The sequence below is a fragment of the Castanea sativa genome, chromosome 1, assembly GCF_040712315.1.
Source record: "Castanea sativa cultivar Marrone di Chiusa Pesio chromosome 1, ASM4071231v1".
Classification (NCBI taxonomy): Eukaryota; Viridiplantae; Streptophyta; class Magnoliopsida; order Fagales; family Fagaceae; genus Castanea; species Castanea sativa.
This window is the reverse complement of record NC_134013.1, coordinates 56,705,873-56,711,063: the sequence shown is the minus strand read 5'-3', so window position 1 is coordinate 56,711,063 and position 5,191 is coordinate 56,705,873. Positions and strand designations below refer to the sequence as shown.

Below are 5,191 nucleotides of genomic sequence, written 5' to 3'. Positions count from 1 at the left end.
TCTAATATTGTGTGTGCAATGTACTCTTCTTAGTAACTATAACATGGGTATTATCTTATCTTATGTTATTCGATTCTAACTGTAGGTGGGTGCGGGTACCAAGCTCGAAGAGTAGGCCATCCGGCATGGCCTTGATCCACTATCGCGAGCAATTAGTTAGAATTCAGCCGGACCAAGTATGACAAACAAAAATTCTGTTTGGTTATGTTAATTTTCCTTAAGAATATGATTGTTTCATCCTTTAACACATCTTCTGTTTTAATTTTTGTTTTTCCCTTTATCTATGTATTCTCCCTTGTTTTAATAAACTTGATGTTATGATAATTGTTTTTTGTTTCTATTGTAGATTGTGTGGCAGCCATACGAGGCAGACTTTGGCCACCTTCCTGACTTTTGCGTTGCAGGGAGGGATACGTGGACGGAAAGGGTGCCACTTGTGTGTTTTTGCATAGTAGAGATACACCACCCAGATCGTGTGCTTCGTCAGTTTGGGTTGGCGCAAGAGCGACCCGACCATGTTGTGTACGATGAAAGACTGCATAGAATAGACTTGCGTGGGAAGGTGGAGAAGAATTGGAGGGAGGAGCATGGACCGTATATCCTTACATGGGATGAGAGACGACAACGACTTTGCCATGCACCTCCTCAGACTGGTGAGATGCCTCGCGATCATGACTATTACCGCTGGTACCGTCCAGTCACTCGAAAGTATGTCGACCGCAACAGCGCAAAATTAGATATATCGGTAATGTGTTCTAATTAGATATATCTTAGTTGAGTGTTTAGGTAGATTAATAAGTACTATATTATCCATTCTACAATTGATACGTAAATGTCTCAAATCTAATTGTACTGGTTCTTTCTCGGTTTCAGATTGAAAGCCATTTAGCGCTGTTGGAGATGCTTCCTGTAGGCAGCCGAGCCCACAACCATGCCCGACGCGTCCTAAATGATCTGGTTGGGCTTGGTGGTGGTCCTGCACCAAATGGAGAGGCAAACAATGGGCATGAGACTGAATCAGCAGATATTGCAACCCCAAGCACAAGCGCAGCACCTGTACGTACACCGACCCGTGCTACTGCAGCTAGGGGCCGTGGTGGGCCTCGCTACGGCAAGCCCAAGCACAAGCGCAACTAGGGGCCATGGTCGGCTGCGCGGCAAGCTGAAGGACAAGTGCAGCTAGGGGCCGTGGTCAGTGTGCAACAACCGCTCGGGTTGTAAGTAGTCCTGAGATACCTACACCCATCCCGCACGCATCTCTCCAGGCTGAGGTCCCTCCACCCATGGTAGATGCATCTCCTCAGCCCGAGGTCCCTTCACCCACCCCACCTTCACAGCCCAGTTTCAATCTCGGTATTCATTCTCAGTTGACCCCTCCTATGCACCCCGAGACACCCTCAAACCCATCCACCAGCTCCAGTGCACCCACTTTGCCCATAGACCCACCCCGTACTGAACCCATGACAATGATCCCCACTCCTGGCCTGTACACAGAGCATCATTACCCACCTACCTCATCCTCATCTGACCCTCTAGGACCTCCAGTTGGGATTGACACTCTTCAGCCAGATACTGATGTACCGGACGAGCATCCCCTTCATCAGCCCTCACCCCCACGAGGTCGACCGCAACGTGCTAGAAGAGCTCCCACTTGTGGGACAGGTGGACACAAAATAGGACACAAAGGCAGCTCTATGGTACGATACCATTAATTACGATGTATAGGCCTATTTTGCAGTTCACACACCTTATCATTTCACCAAATATTGATTGTATGCATCTAATGTCTTTGCAGCACAATGATGAGCCTAAGGATGATGCCCCGCAGCCTCCTCCCCCGCCCAAACATTACACGAGGGTTAAAAAATGCAAAATTGGTGAACCTTGAAAAAGAGGTTTGTTACAGAGGTAATGTCTAAGTCTCGGGATGTAAATGCAGTAAATTGGCAGGAACTCCTGCTGGTCAATCAAAGTCTCGTGATGTAAACTATGAAGTTTTAATGCTTTCTTTTTCCTGCAATTGGTGGACAGGCTCTTGAACCCTTAGCACAGCTGATGGAGACTGCCTAATTTTTAATTTTAACACCTTTTTGGTAAGATTTTGAGCCCCTTTCATTGGTTTAAATTTATTATAAAATAATAATGTCCTCTTTATGGTATAGGAAATCATGATCATGATGTGTGTTTAGTGGTCATTGGCTGGTTTCTCAGTAAATATATGGTTGCAGTTGATTTCTAAACCAGTGTTTATGGTGAGTAATGTGCCCGTTTTGATTTTGTGGGGGGTGTGTGTGTGTGACAGCCAAGATTGATGTAAATGTTGACCTCACTCACAAGCTATGTGCTTCTTTGATGCTTACTCCTTTCAGGTTCTTGCTCAATTCATGCTTTGTTTATCTTTTTCTTCCTTACCCAGTAATTGATTTCTCTCTCTCTCTCTCTCACTCTAATTCCTTCTAACAGGAGCACTGGCAGTCCTCTTTCTTTGGTAATTGGAAGGTAAGGTTCTGATTTTTGTTATTTTGGGTTTGGGTCAACATTCTCTAGATGGTGCTTTCTTGTTTTTTGGATTTATATGGGTTCATTAAATTTTAAAAGAGATGATAAATGAAGGGAAAAGATATATAAAAGTTGAAACTTTGTTTTTCCTCACTTGTTTGGCGTAAGGGAATAAAAAGCTTCACTCAACTTTGTTGAAATCAAAATTTGGCTTTGTTTTTAGCTGGTTTTCTTTTTATGTTTTTCTGGTAATCAAAAAAATGTGAAATTTGAAATTAGGAATTTAACTTCTTTTACTTAGCTCTCTAACCATATGGAGAACTATGGCATTGTCGAAATAAAGGGTTCAGTTTGTTTATTGTAGTCTTTACATCAAACATCCGAACTTATTTGGTGGAAGTGAGAAGCTTGATGTATCATTAGACAAGGGGCTCTATGATTCAAATGTCTTAATAGCTTATAGGAGGCCGAGACCAGAATTACTTGCTCGGCGAGTCCTTTGTTATTCGGGTTTATTTCTACTTCATTACTATTATTTGTTGGTGAGAAAGATGGAAAAACATATTGCAATTTTTTCAGTTATGCTCGTGTAGGTGGACATTTGGTGAACCCTTACCATGTACAATCATAGGTATGCCGGGTAAAGATATGCTTATGATATTCCATGCCCTAAGGTCTCGTTTATCATTCTATTAAATAGGTTAGCCGCACATTTTGTATTGATGAATTCATTCTAATGAGATGGCTATCTCGTCAACCATTGGCCGAGATGCGGTTGTTGAGAGGTATTTAGTTGAATATCAGGTTGAAAGCACCACTAGGCCAAGAGTCCTTGGGCAAGAATTAGTTAAATTATAAATGAGTAAGTAGTAACTACGGACAATATGGAATAAAATATACTGCGCCGAACTAATTTGTCACCGCTTGTTCTGCGTTGAAAATGGCAAATTTTTATGTAGTCTTGACAATATGACTGATTGGTAAATGTATGAGAATAAGTTCCCTGCAGTTTTTGCTGGCCAATTACTTCTTTAATTTTTAAATAAAGATATCCCGTTTATGAAAAGAGTTGGGGTATGCATCCGTAAAAGACCAATATTTTTTCTCTCGAATTTTAGTATTGTAATAAAAAAAAAGGGTAGAACTTCAAGGACCATTCCAATTACTCCAAAATATAAATAAAATAGAACTTATGTGAACTGTATAAATGGATCTTGAACTGAATGATTATGTCAATTCGAGACTTTTGAGTGTTTGGCGAAGGTCTAGAGTTGTAAATATTCTCATGTCCGAAAGGTCTACTTAAGGCTATTTGTACAAACCTCATAAAGCAGCCTCTAGAGGCATTTATTTATGTTGAAACATGGCTGCAGATTGCCCCATTTGATACCACTAAAAACAAGAAGAAGAAGAAGGTTGTAATCCGGGACTCGCCGATGATTCGTGGACGGTTAGCCGAGAAGACCGAAAACTTGTCGGGTATTCGAATTGAATGAATTTTAATTATTTGATGTTGTTCTTCCTTTAATTTTATGTTAGAATGCCATTGCATGCATTAGATAGCTAGAGGCTTGATATTTTCCTCATTTGTAGTTTCTGATGGGCTGGAAAGTACGTTCTCTGGTTTGAAAAAGAAGAAGAAGAAGCCAGTAAGTGGTCTTGGTACCTACAATGAACAAATGTGTGTGTGTATTTATATGTCGGCAGCAGTAATAAAATTTGATGGTTGGTGTGATTGTAGGTTGAAGCCAGTTCCTTAAATGATGAGAGTGGGGATGTTGCGGAAGATTTGGATGGTAATTTGATGCATGTATAGTCTTTGAATTATGTTTTGAAAATGTTTTCACACTAGAAATCTTATGTTTTCCTTTTAGATCACATTGGTGAGGATGAAGAAGGACAAGGAATATCACTACAACCACGTTATCCTTGGGAAGAAAGTGACCGTGATTATGATTATGAGGAGGTATATTATTTACTTATGTTTTGACTGAGCTCCCTTTTAAAGTTCAAATTATCCTTAGTTATGTGTCATAGGTTTCATATACAATGCATTTTTCATTTATTTTATTTCTTACTTGTTTTTTCTATTTGTTAACTCTGTAGATGCCTTGATGACTTAGGATAATGTGTGCCCATCAGACTATCTTGAATCATTGGTAGTTATAGAATTTTGTACTTGGACTTATGCCAATATGCTTATGATACCTTTTGTTAGGTAGAGAGCAGGGTGGAAGGATCTTTGTATCTTCTTAGTCTTGTTTATGGCAGGCTTGATCTTTCTCCCAAACCTATTTCTTCCTTCCTTATCTACTTCCTTTTTTCACATATCTTCAACAACAACAAAATTAGCGCCTCCCCTCTATTTCTCCTCCCTGGATCAAAGTGGTGAAAACAACCCAAACTCTTTTTAACTTTGCCTCTCTGCTTTCATTATCCCGGGTCTCGCCATCGCCATTATCAAGTGCCCTCCTACTTTTTGCATAATTTTCTCTCTATTTCCTCCTTGAGTAAGTTGGTTTGTCAAGTCAAAGTTCCGACCGTGCTCCAAATGACCTCCACACCAATATTTGCTGAATAATTTCTTTTTATTAACTATCTATCTCTCTTGCTTACCGCCTCTTCATTTAAGTGGAAATTTAGCATTCTTGAGTGACGGTGCTCAAAGGATCCGTGATTTTGGGCACAATTG

General features: G+C 40.4%; 2 long non-coding RNA genes across 2 annotated transcripts; both read left to right on the top strand.

The window, feature by feature from the left end:
* Positions 1-1,809: 1,809 nt before the first annotated feature.
* On the top strand, positions 1,810-2,976 carry LOC142606202 (uncharacterized). The gene is made up of 5 exons (XR_012839122.1): positions 1,810-1,908; positions 2,032-2,093; positions 2,303-2,369; positions 2,464-2,499; positions 2,864-2,976. It is a non-coding gene; the product is annotated as an uncharacterized LOC142606202 (long non-coding RNA).
* A 1,114-nt stretch (positions 2,977-4,090) lies between these two features.
* On the top strand, positions 4,091-4,465 carry LOC142606660 (uncharacterized). Its single transcript, XR_012839147.1, has 3 exons — positions 4,091-4,148; positions 4,241-4,295; positions 4,374-4,465. It is a non-coding gene; the product is annotated as an uncharacterized LOC142606660 (long non-coding RNA).
* Positions 4,466-5,191: the final 726 nt, after the last annotated feature.